General features: G+C 40.9%; 1 protein-coding gene across 1 annotated transcript in view; it reads right to left on the bottom strand.

Annotated features, from left to right (window-relative positions):
- The window catches only part of Mitofilin (inner membrane mitochondrial protein mitofilin), a 283,542-nt gene that overhangs the window by 254,711 nt on the left and 12,754 nt on the right, over nt 1-16,077 (bottom strand). The gene's annotated exons all lie outside the window — the stretch shown is intronic.

The raw sequence follows: 16,077 nt of genomic DNA, 5'->3' as shown, positions 1-16,077 counted from the left end.
TCATGTGAATGTTGATTGGCATGTTGATTGATGATATTCAAAACACTTGCTTAACCTTGCATTAGCCAGCATATTTGTTTATAAGTGAGTAGAGGAGGGTATGAATCAATATTCATGACTGCACCCAAATGTTTGCATTTCTTAGCATTTTATTTATTAACTACCTCTTTGAATAATCACATTTTTTATCAAATGAAAGAATGAACTATACATGATTCTCAATTAATGATTAATTAAATTAAACACTTTTAAGTGCAGGAATTATAAGTTTTGTATGTAATAGTACAGTGTTACTTCAACCTGTGGCCAAGCAATTAACAAAGTAAAATAAACTAGACAATAAATATAATCACTAAAAAAGAAATAAATAAATTAACACGAAAGAGCCAATATAGCATAGACTCCTGCTTTACAGGTGAAACTGCAGCCCAGAATGCTACAAGGAACTGCCACAAGTACAAAACCCAGTCCCAGTCCTGAGCTCGATATCATCATTCTTCTCTTTCTTGGTGATTCCCTTCTACTTCTTTCTTTCTTTCTTTCTTTCTTTCTTTCTCTCTCTCTCTCTCTCTCTCTCTCTCTTTCTCAGGGTAATTCAGAAATTTTTTTTCTTTTTGGCTGGTGCAGCATAAGCCTCAGGCCTCTTTGCACCATATAGCTAATAATAATAATAATATCAAAATTAAATAAAATTAAACTGTGGACTGCAATTCCTCTCAGTTTGAAAACTCTATTAAAAAGAAATTTTTTCTTAATCCTCATCCTAAGCAAATAACCAGATGCATAAATGTTATATTTTTATTATTTAACTTTGATATGAGCAATACAAAGTCCAATTAACCTTAGAACAATACCAATAAATGAACGTGCATTAATACTATTGCATATCATATTTATGACTCTGTCAAACAAAAATTATTTGAGGGAATAAATAATTTTATTTACAAAAAAATATTAAAGATGACAAGTGTACATATCTGAATCACACAAAAAGACTAGAGAAGCAAATGAACTGGAAGAAAGTGGCAGGAGTGCTGTGACTCAGGGGAGAACTGGGGGGGGGGGAATTCTCCAAAGAATCACAGCCTAAAATAATGTGCAACTTGTGAAATGTTTGCAGAACTCTCTGGAACAGGACATGACCTGACCAAGGAGGATGTCATTGTGTGTGCTGGTTGGTAGATGACTTTCATCAACAGGTGAAATACCACCACTTTGCTTATTGGAAGCTTGAAATGGTGAAACCCATGTCTAGTCTCTAGAGCAAAGTTTCCGGCATCCCCATACTTCTCCTTCAACCCATGCACGGTACTAAGTACTATAGGTTTTGATACCTTTCGTGTTTGGGGTTTTCATAAAAAAAAAAAAAAAAATAGTTGCAGAGTGTCAAGAAATTAGGTGCCAACTCGGCATTCTGATGGGCACATACGAAAATGTGAAGAGTCGAATAGATGCCCTTGAAGGTATTAAAATGGGAGACCCATCAAGCTCTCAGCTGCCCAACTCAATGCCAGAGCTCACACTCTTGTGCATCAGGCAACACAGTGGCAATCTCCAGGGCAGAATACACTGGTTCCACAGGATTTAGTTATTATTGGCGACTCTATTGCCAGGGAGACATGTAATATATTATGTAAAAAGGATAGGTGGAATAGGATCAAGGTATGTCTGCCAGGGGCAAAAGTTGATGATATTGTAGAACACATATCTTTTAAGAGCACAAAGGATGATATTGTTGTACATGTTGGCACTAATGACAACAGGAATAGGAGATCTACAGATTCACTTAATGAGTACAGGTCAATGCTAAAAAAAAGTTATGAGTTAGGGTTAAATTTGAAAGTGTCTGCAATTCTGAACAGACAAGATAGGAGGGAGTATGTGATGAGAGTTTGTCAATCAATTCGGCCCTGGAGGGATGTGTGTAAGGCTCATGGGATAGAATCAGTGTGGTCTGTGCTAGTTAATAGAGAGACTGCTTTTACAGGGATGGGATACACTTAAATATAAGGGGTGGAAGAGCGTTTGCTGAGGCTATCAAGGCAGTGTTAGGTGGGTCAGAAAACTGCTAGCTCGGAGGAATTCCCAGATTAAAGATTAATAGTAGCCACAGGCAGAGGTGAAAGTGATTCTTGCACTGCTTCTATTAGAATGAGCAGCAGCCTGGAGGGCAGGGTGCTGAGGGGTTCAGGGAACAGTGGTAGTCGTGATGAAACAAATAAATACATGGGCTGTGTTAGGGCAGCTAAGGATTGGTGCACATGCATGTATACTTGCATGTACATCAATGCTAGAAGAATATAAAAAATAAATCTGATGAATATGAAATGCTGGTCAAGACATCTAAAGCAATTACTGTTGGGATATCAAAGACATGATGTCACACAGATATAAGCAGTGCAAAATTGGAATTTGGGGAGTACAATGTGTACAGAAAGGATATACAGGGTAGGAAAGCAGGAGGGGTTATGCTGTTAATTAAGAAAAACATAAAATCTAAGGAAGTGCATCCAGCTGACATGGATCGACAGTGCAATACTGAGTCATTTCGGTGTAATACTGGGAAAGCAAAAATGAGAGCAGCAGTGTGTTATAGACATAATGACTCTAATGAGTACAATGAACAACTGTACAAAGAAACAGAATGGGTCAGTAAATCAGACTGTGTTATAATGGGTGATTTTAACTTCCCAGATACTGAATGGAACTTATGGATTGGTCACTTGCACGCTGGCAAGACATTTATGAATTTATTGGATGATTGTTTCTGCAGCAGCATGTTCAAGAGGTAACTAGAGAGGGTAATACTCTTCATCTGGTTATCAGCAGTGATTATTTGTGCATTAAGAATTGCAGCTAGCGTAACCACTAGGTGGCAGTGATCACAATGTACTGATGTGGGATTTACTTAAAGATATAACTACCATCAGGGGTAAAGGGAAGGGTTTTTTCCTTTCATAAGGGTGACTACAGTGGTCTCAGACAGTTTTTACATTTTATACAGTGGACCATTGACAATGTTGCCAACAGCAAATTCTATACGAGAAGCATAGAAGGAATTAATTATGGAAGCTAATAGCAGCATTAGCATTAGTAGAGGCATTGATGCAAGCTTATGCAGCATCAGCCAAAAAAAAAAAAAAAAACCACTTCACCCCTCTGTTCATTCAAAATACCTGTCCAGCTGAGCCTTAAACTTATTTAGGCTATCAACTTCCACGACAAGGGATGGAAGTCTGTTCCACCAACCAACGACCCGCAGGCTAAAGGCAAATTTCCACACGTCTATCCTACATCTGTCTTTCCTCAATTTGAATTTATGCCTTCTCAGGTGATTATTCTGAGCGAGAGGAAGAATCCCATCAGCATTGAGCACGCTCAAACCATTCAAGGCCTTATACACCTCTATGAGATCACCTAGCTGGTGCCTAGTCTCCAGACACTGTAATTTGCAAAACTTAAGCCTTTCTTCGTAAGAGCACCCCTTTGTTCCATTCACTAATCTTGTTGCCCTTCTCTGTACTCGTTCCAGCAGCTCTACATTCTTCTTGAAATGAGGCCTCCAGACCTGTATACAGTACTCAAGGTGTGGCCTGACCATTGCCTTATACAAGGGAATAATCACCTCCTTATTCCTTCTAGAAAAATTCCTATATATCATTGACAATACACCATGAGCTACTCTTGCAGCCCGTCTGCACTACTCAGAGAACTTCATATCTGCTGCACAACCACCCCCAGGTCCCTTTCATTCTCTACCACTGTCAGTGTAGTACCACAGAGTTGATACGTTGCTCTGGAGTTGCTGTTTCCCATGTGTAGTACTTTACATTTGTCAATGTTAAACTTCATTTGCCACCTCTCAGCCCATCTGCTCAACCTTTCCAGATCCTGTTGCAGCAGCATAGTGTCAGTAGTGTCCTTGACAACCCTGCCTACCTTTGCATCGTCTGCAAACTTCGACATTAACCTTGATATACCCTCATCAATATCATTTATGAATACAGAAAACAATAATGGACCCAACCCTGAGGGACTCCACTAATAACATTAGTCCACGACGAGCAGTGTCCATTGATTACCACTCTTTGTCTTCTCCCCCTCAGCCACCCCTTTATCCACAGCAGCAATTTGCCTCCAATGCCACACTGCTCCAATTTGTGCAGCAGTCTTCCATGTGCAACAGTATCAAAAGCCTTTCTAAGATATAAGTATATAATATCAAAGTTATTCCCTGCATCCAGTTCCTTTGTGACTGCATCATAGTATCCAATCAAATTGGTCAGGCATGACTTCCCCTTAACAAAACCATGCTGTGTCCGAGCTATAGCTGAAGTCTTGTCTAAATGATCCTGCAGTGCTTCTTTAACTAGTGCCTCCATTAATTTTCCTGGAACTCACAGGTCTATAATTACTTGTGTCAGCCTTTGATCCTCCTTTGTGAATTGGGGTGACATTTGCACATCTCCAGTCTGTGGGTACCTCCCCTGAGTCCAAGAAAGCTCTCAAAATTATGGCTAAGGGTTTGCTTACTTCCTTTGCTGCCTCCTTTAATATAACTGGATAGATCCCATCCACCCCGGGTGCCTTTCTTGTGTTTATCTTTAACAATTTCTCCTCCACTTTACTCTCAGTTATTACAAGATTCTCTAGCTTACTGCTAGAGTTGAATACACCACCTCTGGCTTTCCCCTCGCTAAATACCTCCTCGTGTGTGAATGTCGATGCAAAATATTCATTTAGTTTGTTAGCTACCTGAGCAGGATCATCAACAGTTGACCCATCGATATCAAGTGGACCAATCTGATTCATCCCTTTCCTTCTAGAGTTTACATAAGTAAAGAACTCTTTGCTATTTTTCTTTGCATCCCTTGCCAAAGATTTCTTGTAATCTGCCTTCGCCTGCCTAACCTCCTTTGTAACTTGGTTACAGATCAACTTGTATCTATCATAGGCTTCTGCGTCATGTGTTAATTTGTATGTATCCCATGCATGTCTCTTCTCTGCCATATGCCTCATCAGTTCATCTGACATCCATTTAGGCCTAAACCTTGAACAATATTTCTTAGTTGGTATGTAAAGCCTAGTAGCTTCCAAGATAAGTTCTTTGAATGCTTCCCATTTTGAATTTGTTGTTGGTAACATCATCAGTTGGTCCCACTGTATAGAATTTAAATACTGTCTCAGTCCATCATAGTCGCCTTTACGAAAGCAATAACCCTTCCCTTTACCCCTAATGGTAGTTACCTCTTTGAGTAAATCCCACTTCAGCACACTGTGATTACTGCCACCTAGTGGTTCCTTTATCTGCAGATTCTTAATGCATGAAGAATCACTACTGATAATCAGATCAAGAGTATTACTCCCTCTAGTTGCCTCCCGAACATGCTGATGTAGAAAACAATCATCCAATAAATCCACAAAAGCCCTGCTAGTGCGTGAGTAACCAGCCCCCAAATTCCAGTCAATATCTGGGAAATTAAAATCTCTCATTATAAGACTCTCTGATTTACTGGCCCACTCTATTTCCCTGTACAGTTTCTTATTATACTCATCAGAGTCATTAGGCCTATAGCACACTCCTACTGTCAATTTTGATCTCCCAATGCTTATGTCACACCAAACTGACTCGACACTGCACTGTCCAGCGATGTCCACTGGCTTCACTTCCTTGGATTTTATGTATTGCTTAACTAATAGCATAACCCCCTCCTCCCTTCCTATCCAGTCTATCCTTTCTGTAGACGTTGTACTCCCCAAATTCCAGTTCTGCATTCCTTATATCTGTGTGACACCACATCTCTGATATCCCAACAATATCTGCCTTTGATGTTTTGAGCAATACCTCAAATTCATCAAATTTATTTACTGAACTCCTAGCATTGGTGTACACGCAAGTATACATGCACCTATTTCTGTTCTTAGCTACCCTAACACAACCCATGTGTTTACTTGTGCCGCAATGACTCTCGGCAGTCTCTGAAATATCCTGCATCTTGTTTTTCAGGCTTCTGCTCATTCCAATAGAAGCAGTGCAAGAATCTCTTTCGCCTCTGCCAGTGGCTACTGTTAATCTATTCGTCTTTGTCTCCCCCCAAGCTAGCAGTTTTCCGACCACCTAACACTGCCTCAATAGCATCAGCAAATATTCTTGCACCCTTTCTATTTAAGTGTATCCCATCCCTGTAGAAGCTTTTCCAAAAAAGGTTCCCACCGAACTTTTCCATTAATTTGTCCATAAATGGGTAAGGTAAGCCAGAATATCACCAGTGGATCAACACTGACAAAATCCATACTGGCGAGCATTGATCAGATGGAAAGTTTCTAGGTAGTTTAAGAGTTGGCGGTTAATTGATTTCTCCATTACTTTAGAAAGAGTAGAAGTAATTGCAATGGGACGATAATTGGATGGGCGGGACTTGTCACTCTTTTTTAGGAACTGGCTGGATATCTGCAAATTTCCAAGCAGAAGGAAAAACACCTTTGGAATAAGAAAGTGAAAAAAGGCAGCAAAGAACAAGAGTAAGTTCAGGAGCACAAGAGAACAAGGTTTTGAGAACAAGTGGAGAAATACTATCGAGATTCGTCAAAATCCTTCTGACATCCATTTGACAGTAGACCACAGGAGGCATTAAATGGAGCAAGTTGGGAATGGTGGGAGGTGATATACCAAGATCATTAAAAGATGAGTTGGAAGAAAAATGCGATGCTAGCAGGTCAGCTTTACCTTTGGCTGAAGTGACAACAAAACCATCTGGTTTTGACAGAGGTGAGAGCAGAGATGGGCAAAAGTTGCTGCCAATACCTTTGGCAAGAAGAAAGTTTTCTGCTCTTAGCCTGTTCGAAATCTAGTTTGGACTGATTAATGACTGCTTTACAATTGTTGCAAGCTTTGATGTAGGCAGAAAATGACACTGAAGAATTGGAAACAAGCCAATTACGATATGCACCATTCTTCTTTTGAACAGCCTTAGCACATTTGTTGGAAAACCAAGGTTTAGAAGAGGACGAGATTTTAAAGTGGAGTGTGGAATAAAGGATTCCATTCCTACAAGAATCATTTCACTGACACGATCTGAGCAAATGTTGACCTCAGATGTTTTGAAACAGTAGTCCAACCAAGGAAAAGAAATCTCGCAGGTCATCCAATTTTGCATTCTTGTAATGCCAAACAATACAAGGTTGGGAATAGCCATGAGATAAAGGCTCCATTGGAGAAGAGACAATCACCGAGTTGTGATCTGAGGTACCTAAAGGTCCACTCAGTTCAACCATGTACTTAGAATGGCTGTTTATGAGAAAAAAATCAAGCATGTTGGGTGTATGGTTAGGATTGTCCAGTATTCTTGTAGGTAAATGAACAATCTATGCAAGGTCATTAGAAATTGCAAAAGCTTCAGCATCTCGACCAGCTGGTCCGGTGTGACTATAAAAGGGAAGCCAGCTGGAGTTGAACATTAAAATCACCAAGGAAAATTACCTTGCTGTTAGGAAAGTTGGACTGGAGAAAGTCAAGTTGCAACAAGTGATTAGTGGAGGTGGGAGAATGGTAGAGACAACAGATGAATCTGACACAATGAGATAGAGGGATTTTAAGCCAGAGATTTCAAATTACCAATTCTCTGACAGGGAATATCGAAACGAACATATGCACAAGTACCACCTTTGAGGCGAAAGGAATCATACAGTGAATAATTTGGGCAGCTGATATGAGCAGTAGCTGAATTAACCGATAGCTGAGATTCTGTCAGAAAAAGTACATGGGGTTTGTGGAAATGGACATTGTTGAGATTATAACTGAGACCACGTATATTTGTGAAATGAACTAGGAAGTGTTTGGGAGGTTTAGATCTTTTACCAAATAAGCTTACTCTATTAGTTTGACAATTCATGGTGTATTCAATAGTAATAAAAACTGTGGGGGGGGGACATGCTGTATGAATTAATGAAATTTTTGAATATGGCATACATGTGGTAAGAATATACCCAATCCTTGACATAATGTGGCCTCGACAATCCCCCCCCCCCCCGGCATACACACTAGTCGGATTCCCTCCAGTCACTATCTGGTAGAGTAGAGGTAGCAAGATTATACACTAGCTGATCCAGAAGCCTCCTAAAGAGTTACCAATAGGTTTGGTCCAGTGTACTAACCAGCGGCCGGCCTGCGAACACCATTTTAGAGCTGTACTCTCGAAATGTAAGGAAGATTGAATCTCGCCATGATGTTCATCATAACCTCAAAAGTCATCAGTCATACTGCATGATGAAGAGATGGGGAAGGGTTGCCGGGACTTAGTTCTGGAGACTAAACATGGGATCCACCACTTCAAGCCTCCAATAAGCAAAGTGGTGGTATTGCACCAGTTGATGAGAGTCGTCTACCAACTAGCCAGGTAACACAGAGGGGTGGCATTCTCCATGTGGTGTGCGTGCCACACCTTGACCCCTGCTTACGTTGGTTCATACCTGGGTGGTTACCCACAATGTGCTTGTGCATGGAGATTATACCCAGAATTCTAACAGTCCCACCATCGTGAAGATGCAAGCAGAGGATCTGGCTGTCACAGACCATCCGGACTTCACCGAAATTGGGTCTACTTGACTTGAATGTCACCCGAATATCAGTTTCATCAGTGTTTTAGACTCCCAGGTAGCCAGTACAGCTTGTCTGGCATATCTGAGAGAATGTCTGTGACATCCTCAAGGACAAGACAGCAAGACTGCAGTAATAATTCAGACACAGCAGTTTGTTAAGGGAACGTCCTGTCCGACAAATCTGATTGGATACTATGATGTGGTTACAAAGGAACTGGAGGCAAAAAATAATTTTGATATCATACACATGGATTTCAGGAAAGCTTTTGATACTGTTGTGAATGGAAGATTGCTGTACAAACTGGAGCAGTAGGGTATTAAGGGCAAGTTGCTACAATATATAAAAGGGTGATTGAGTGGGAGAAGACAGAGAGCGGTAATCAATGGATGCTGCTCTTCGTGGACTAATATCATCAGCCAAATCCATTGGGGTTTGGTGTCAGGCCCACTGCATATAGATCTGGAGGGCTCATTTTAGGAAGGATGTAGAGTAACCTGAGAGAGTACAGAGAAGGGCAACAAGATTGGTGAGGGGAATGAAGGGGTGCTCTTACCAAGGTGCTGCAAACTGCAGAGTTTACAAACTAGGCGCCTGCAAGGTGATCTGATTGAGGTGTATAAGGCCTTAAATGGGTTGAACAAGCCTTAAATGGGATTCTTCCTCTTGCTCAGATAACGAACGTGAGGGGCATAAATTCAAATTGAGGAAAAACAGTTGTAGAATAGATGTGCGGAAATTTGCATTTAGCCAGCGGGTAGTTGATTGCTGGAACAAACTTTCATCTGTCGTTGTGGAAGTAGATAGCTTAAATAAATTCAAAGAGGAACTGGACAAACTTTTAGAGGGGATTGATGTGCAAAATTGGGTTTTTTTTTTTGGCTGTTGCTACATAAGCTTGCTTTCTTGCATCACACGCCTCTACTATTACTACTACTACATGAATTTTATTATTACTGCAATCAAACCAAAACATGATCAAAAGGTGTTTGAAATGAGTGCCATATGAAAGGAGACAAGTTGCAACACAGTGTGAGAAGAAATCCCATTTATGTGCAAGTTGCACGTGTTGTTTTTAATTGCAACAGCAGCTTCGTGGATGTGATTTTACAAGTCATCTCAAATGTTAACCTCTGTGGCATAAACGATTTGTTTCATGTGGCCACACACATAAAAATCCGATGGCTTAAGGTCAGAGAGTATGGTAAGGAGGCGCTCCATCGTGTTGAAATCATATATTGGCACATTCACATAAAGGAACATCTTTCAAAAGTGTTGGCAATGTCCTCTGTGAAAAATGTAAGTAATGATTGGCATTTAAGCGGGCAAGGAACCTGTGATGAATAAAGTTATCTCTTGCAATGCTGGCCCATATACCAATGCTAAATCCCACTTAGAAACAGGATTGCCGAATGGCGTGAGTATTTTCTTCCACTGACCGTGTATGAAAATTGTGCATGTTGAATATCCCAGCTCATGTAAATGTTGCCTCGTCAGTCCACAAGATAGTGACAAAGTCAGGGCTCTTGTTGATATGCTTAAGTATCCATAAACAAAATTGCTCATGAACAAGTGAATCTTTTGCTTGTAATGCCTGAATCCTCTGCATATGATATGCACACAGCGTGCACAAAAAGGTTTTGGAATGACTATTCTTGCAAAAATTCTTCATATGCTGGTGAAGAGATCAAATGTCGTCATGATATCCACACTTCTTCCTCTACTTGTGTAGAATATGGCCTCAGTTGTGATGTACTTTCACTGTACCCCATTCCCTGTGGATGTTGGCAAATGCACACCAATTAGGATGTTGCCTTGTTGGAAAATGATGCTGGTATTTAGTGGCTGCAGCTGTAGCATTTCCTTCACATACACCATACACAAAGTGAATGTCTGCATATTCTGCTAACATTCTAATGCTCTTCTACTCGCCATACATGTAATGGTTACTGTACCCTAGCAACAATCCATTTGCTGCAGCCTTACATTTTCACATATGATTTATAAAAAATACTTGCTTTGTAAAAAGGATAGGTGGAACAGGACCAGGGTATGTCTGCCAGGGGCAAAGGTTGATGACGTTGTAGAGCGAATATCATCTTTTAAGGGCACAAAAGGTGATATAGTTGTACACGTTGGCACTAATGATATTAAGAGTAGGAGACTGGCAGAATTACTTAACAAGTACAGGTCACTGTTGAACAAAAGGCGATAATTAGGGTTGAATTTGAAAGTGTCTGTAATTCTGCCTAGACACGATAGGAGGGAGTATATGATTATTATTATTATTATTATTATTAATAGCCATAGGGTGCAAGGAAGCCTGAGGCTTATGCTGCACCAGGGGAAAAAAAAAAAAATTCCCAAGTTACCCTGAGAGAGAGAGAGAAAAGTAGAAGGGAATCACCAAGAAAATGAAGAATAATGATATCCAGCTCAGGACCTGGGTGTGCCAAGTCCATACTCACCAGATGTGAGCCCCCGGGGTTGAATGAGAGCCTTGTCGATCAATTCAGCCCTGGAAAGATTGTGCAAGGCTCAAGGGGTAGAATTTTTTTCAGCCTGGACTGTACTTGTTAACAGGAGAGATTGCTTTTACAGGGATGGGATACACTTAAATAGAAAGGGTGCAAGAATATTTGCTGATGCTATCGAGGCAGTGTTAGGTGGGTCCGAAAACTGCTAGCTTGGGGGGAGACAAAGACCAATAGATTGACAGTAGCCACTAGCAGAGGTGAAAGAGATTCTTGCACTGCTTCTATTAGAATGAGCAGAAGCCTGAAAAACAAGATGCTTGATATTTCAGAGACTGCTGGGAGCCATTGCGGTACAAGTAAACACATGGGTTGTGTTAGGGTAGCTAAGAATAGAAACAGGTGCAGGTATACTTGCGTGTACACCAATGCTAGGAGTTTAGTAAACAAATTTGATGAATTTGAGGTATTGCTCAAAATATCAAAGGCAGATATTGTTGGGATATCAGAGACGTGGTGTCACACAGATATAAGGGATGCAGAACTGCAATTTGGGGAGTACAACGTCTACAGAAAGGATAGACAGGATAGGAAGGGGGAGGGGTTATGCTATTAGTTAAGAAACACATAAAAACCAAGGAAGTGAAGCCAGTCGACATCGCTGGACAGTGCAGTGTTGAGTCAGTTTGGTGTGACATAAGCATTGGGAGATCAAAATTGAGAGTAGGAGTTTGCTATAGGCCTAATGACTCTGATGAGTATAATAAGAAACTGTACAGGGAAATAGAGTGGGCCAGTAAATCAGAGAGCCTTATAATGGGAGATTTTAATTTCCCAGATATTGACTGGAATTTGGGGGCTGGTCACACACACACTAGCAGGGCTTTTGTGGATTTACTGGATGATTGTTTTCTACATCAGCATGTTCGGAAGGCAATTGAGGGAGTAATACTCTTGATTTGATTATCAGCAGTGATTCTTCATGCATTAAGAATCTGCAGATAAATGAACCACTAGGTGGCAGTGATCACAGTGTGCTGAAGGGGGATTTACTCAGAGGTAACTACCATTAGGGGTAAAGGGAAGGGTTATTGCTTCCGTAAAGGCGACTACGATGGACTGAGACAGTATTTAAATTCTATACAGTGAACCAACTGATGATGTTACCAACAGCAAATTCAAAATGGGATGCATTCAGAGAACTTATCTTGGAAGCTACTAGGCTTTACATACTAACTAAGAAATATTGTTCAAGGTTTAGGCCAAAATGGATGTCAGATGAACTAATGAGGCATATGGCAGAGAAGAAAAATGCATGGGATACTTACAAATTAACACATGACACAGAAGCCTATGATAGATACAAGTTGATATGCAACCAAGTTACAAAGGAGGTTAGGCAGGCGAAGGCAGATTACGAGAAATCCTTGGCAAGGGATGCAAAGAAAAACAGCAAAGAGTTCTTTACTTATGTAAACTCTAGAAGGAAGGGGATGAATCAGATTGGTCCACTTGATATTGATGTGTCAACTGTTGATGATCCTGCTCAGGTAGCTAACAAACTAAATGAATATTTTGCATCGACATTCACACATGAGGAGTTATTCAGCGAGGGGAATGCCAGAGGTGTATTCAACTCTAGCAGTAAGCTACAGAATCTTGAAATAACTGGGAGTAAAGTGGAGGAGAAATTGTTGAAGATAAACACAAGAAAGGCACCCGGTGTGGATGGGATCTATCCAGTTATATTAAAGAAGGCAGCAAAGGAAGTAAGCAAACCCTTAGCCATAATTATGAGAGCTTCCTTGGACTCAGGGGAGGTACCCATAGACTGGAAATGTGCAAATGTGACCCCAATTCACAAAGGAGGATCAAAGGCTGACACATGTAATTATAGACCTGTGAGCTTAAACTCTGTTCCAGGAAAATTAATGGAGGCACTGGTTAAAGAAGCACTGCAGGATCATTTAGACAAGACTTCAGTTATAGCTCGGACACAGCATGGTTTTGTTAAGGGGAAGTCTTGCCTGACCAATTTGATTGGATACTATGATGCAGTCACAAAAGAACTGGATGCTGGGAATAGCTTTGATATTATACAAAGGATACTAGGAAAGTTTTGCAATACAGCTTTGTTTATTTAATTTTTCCAAAGTAATTTCCTCTACATTCAATACACCTCTCCATCCTCCGAAACCAATCTTTAAACCAGTTCTGCCAAGTTTCACTAGGGAGTAAAGCACACTCGTTGTCCCAAGCCCGTAGAAGGTCCTCATCACTGGAAAACCGCCTCCCTTTTAGCTTCATTTTCACATGCGGGAACAGTGCAAAGTCGCAGGGAGCAAGGTCTGGACTGTAGGGAGGGTGCTCGAGAAGTTTCAGTCCTGTCGTGGTCAAATATTCGGTGCAGGCTTTGGCGCGGTGAGCTGGAGCATTATCGTGATGGAGGTACCAGGTGTCCATTCTTGACTTTGGCCGCAGGTTCTTCATAGATCCAATGACTTTAGGCAGGCATTGTTCAGTATACCACTTAGCTGTGACTGTCTTTTGCGTGTCCAAAACGACACGTTCCACAATTCCACTCGATTTGAAAAATACAGCTATCATTTTCTTCTTTACAGATCGGGATTTTCTGACAATTACGGGTGTGTCGTCATCATCAAAGACCCAAACTTTGTTTTGAGCCTTGGTCGGCAGATCGTAATAGTACAGCCAAGTCTCGTCACCTGTCACGATGTTGTTCACATACCGAGATTGTCCCTTATCAAACTTTTTTAACATCTCCCGGCACCAAGTCACACGTCTTGTCATCTGCTCTTCAGTCAGTTGATGCGGCACCCAGAGAGAAAGTTTCTTCACGTGCAAATGATCTTGCAGAATCGAACGAATTGCTGGTGCATTTAGGCCCAAAGTATCCTCTATCTGTTGGTAGGTCACTCGCCTGTTTTCGTCAAGCATTTTCCTCACAGCAGTAACGTTTTCCTCTGTAACTGATGTTCGTGGCCTTCCCGGCTTCTCAGAATCCTCCAGAGTGAAATTTCCCCTTTGGAATTCTCTATAACACCTGAATATCGTTGTACGATGTGGACAATCATCATCTAGTGCAAGAGTCATTTCTTCTAAGCACTGGTCTATGGTTAAACCACGCACGAAATTATACTGCAAAACTGTCCTTATCTCATTTCGTGACCACGATGCCATCGCAAGCACTTTACACTCTCACTACTAATGAATAACTGAGCCCATCGACTTGGCGCGGCGGCTACTATGCACGTATGAACATGTCTCAACATGCAGCAACAAGCAGCTTCCTGTGATTCATTGTTGCGTCATATTGCAAAACTTTCCTAGTACCCTTTGTATACTTGGATCTTAGAAAGGCTTTTGATACTGTTGCACATGGAAGACTGCTACACAAATTGGAGCAGTGTGACATTGGAGGCAAATTGCTGCTATGGATAAAGGGGTGGTTGAGGGGGAGAAGACAGAGAGTGGTAATCAATGGACACTGCTCATCGTGGACTAATGTTATTAGTGGAGTCCCTCAGGGCTCAGTGTTGGGTCCATTATTGTTTTCTGTATTTATAAATGATATTGATGATGGTATATCAAGCTTAATGTCCAAGTTTGCAGACGATACAAAGGTTGGCAGGGTTGTCAAGGACACTACTGACACTATGCTGCTGCAACAGGATCTGGAAAGGTTGAGCAGATGGGCTGAGAGGTGGCAAATGAAGTTTAACATTGACAAATGTAAAGTACTACACATGGGAAACAGCAACCCCAGAGCAATGTATCAACTCTGTGGTACTACACTGACAGTGGTAGAGAATGAAAGGGACTTGGGGGGTGGTTGTGCAGGCAGATATGAAGTTTTCTGAGCAGTGGAGACGGGCTGCAAGAGTAGCTCATGGAGTATTGTCAATGATATACAGGAATTTTTCCAGCAGGGATAAGGAGGTGATTATTCCCTTGTATAAGGCAATGGTCAGGCCACACCTAGAGTACTGTATACAGGTCTGGAGGCCTCATTTCAAGAAGGATGTAGAGCTGCTGGAACGAGTACAGAGAAGGGCAACAAGATTAGTGAATGGAACAAAGGGGTGCTCTTACGAAGAAAGGCTTAAGTTTTGCAAATTACATTGTCTGGAGACTAGGCACCAGCGAGGTGATCTGATAGAGGTGTATAAAGCCTTGAATGGTTTGAGCATGCTCAATGCTGATGGGATTCTTCCTCTAGCTCAGAATAATCACCTGAGAGGGCATAAATTCAAATTGAGGAAAGACAGATGTAGGATAGCCGTGCGGAAATTTGCCTTTAGCCAGAGGGTGGTTGGTTGGTGGAACAGACTTCCATCCCTTGTCGTGGAGGTTGATAGCCTAAATAAGTTTAAGGCTCAGCTGGACAGGTATTTTGAACGAACAGAGGGGTGAAGTGGAAGTGGGTTTTTTTTTTTTTTTTTTTTTGGCTGATGCTGCATAAGCTTGCTTTCTTGCATCAAATGCCTGTACTAATGCTAATGTCAAAATACATGTCAAAATTTTGTGCAATGATGTGATTTGCATATCCCACTTTGTGATGTTTGCAAAATGCTAGAAGCAAAATGATGTTACTAATCTGTTTATAACTCAAAATCTGTTGCCCCTACTTCAAACTGAGTGTAGACTTTTTTCTTGTATTTTAATGAATCATTCCCTCAATAAATCTTGACGTTGATTTCAAAGACACCTTGTATATATATATATATATATATATATATAAAAATGTGTGAATGGATATCAAATACTATTGTTTATATTTAAGAGGAAAACAGTCCTGTCTGGACATAAGGTGATGAATTAAACAAGATAAATGCATGAGAAGTTATTGTTAACGTCCATTTGTTCAAAAAAAAAAAAAGTTTGTATGTATAAGTTTGCATGACAGATGAGTACGGGGGCAACTGCATATACGTGGAGTGTATGTGTTCCTTCAACTTCTTCTTACAGGCCTCCCCAAGTTGACTA

Source organism: Mastigoproctus giganteus, chromosome 11 (genome assembly GCF_048544385.1).
Source record: "Mastigoproctus giganteus isolate SK-2022 chromosome 11, ASM4854438v1, whole genome shotgun sequence".
Lineage (NCBI taxonomy): Eukaryota > Metazoa > Arthropoda > Arachnida > Uropygi > Thelyphonidae > Mastigoproctus > Mastigoproctus giganteus.
This window is presented reverse-complemented; position numbering and strand designations above follow the sequence as displayed.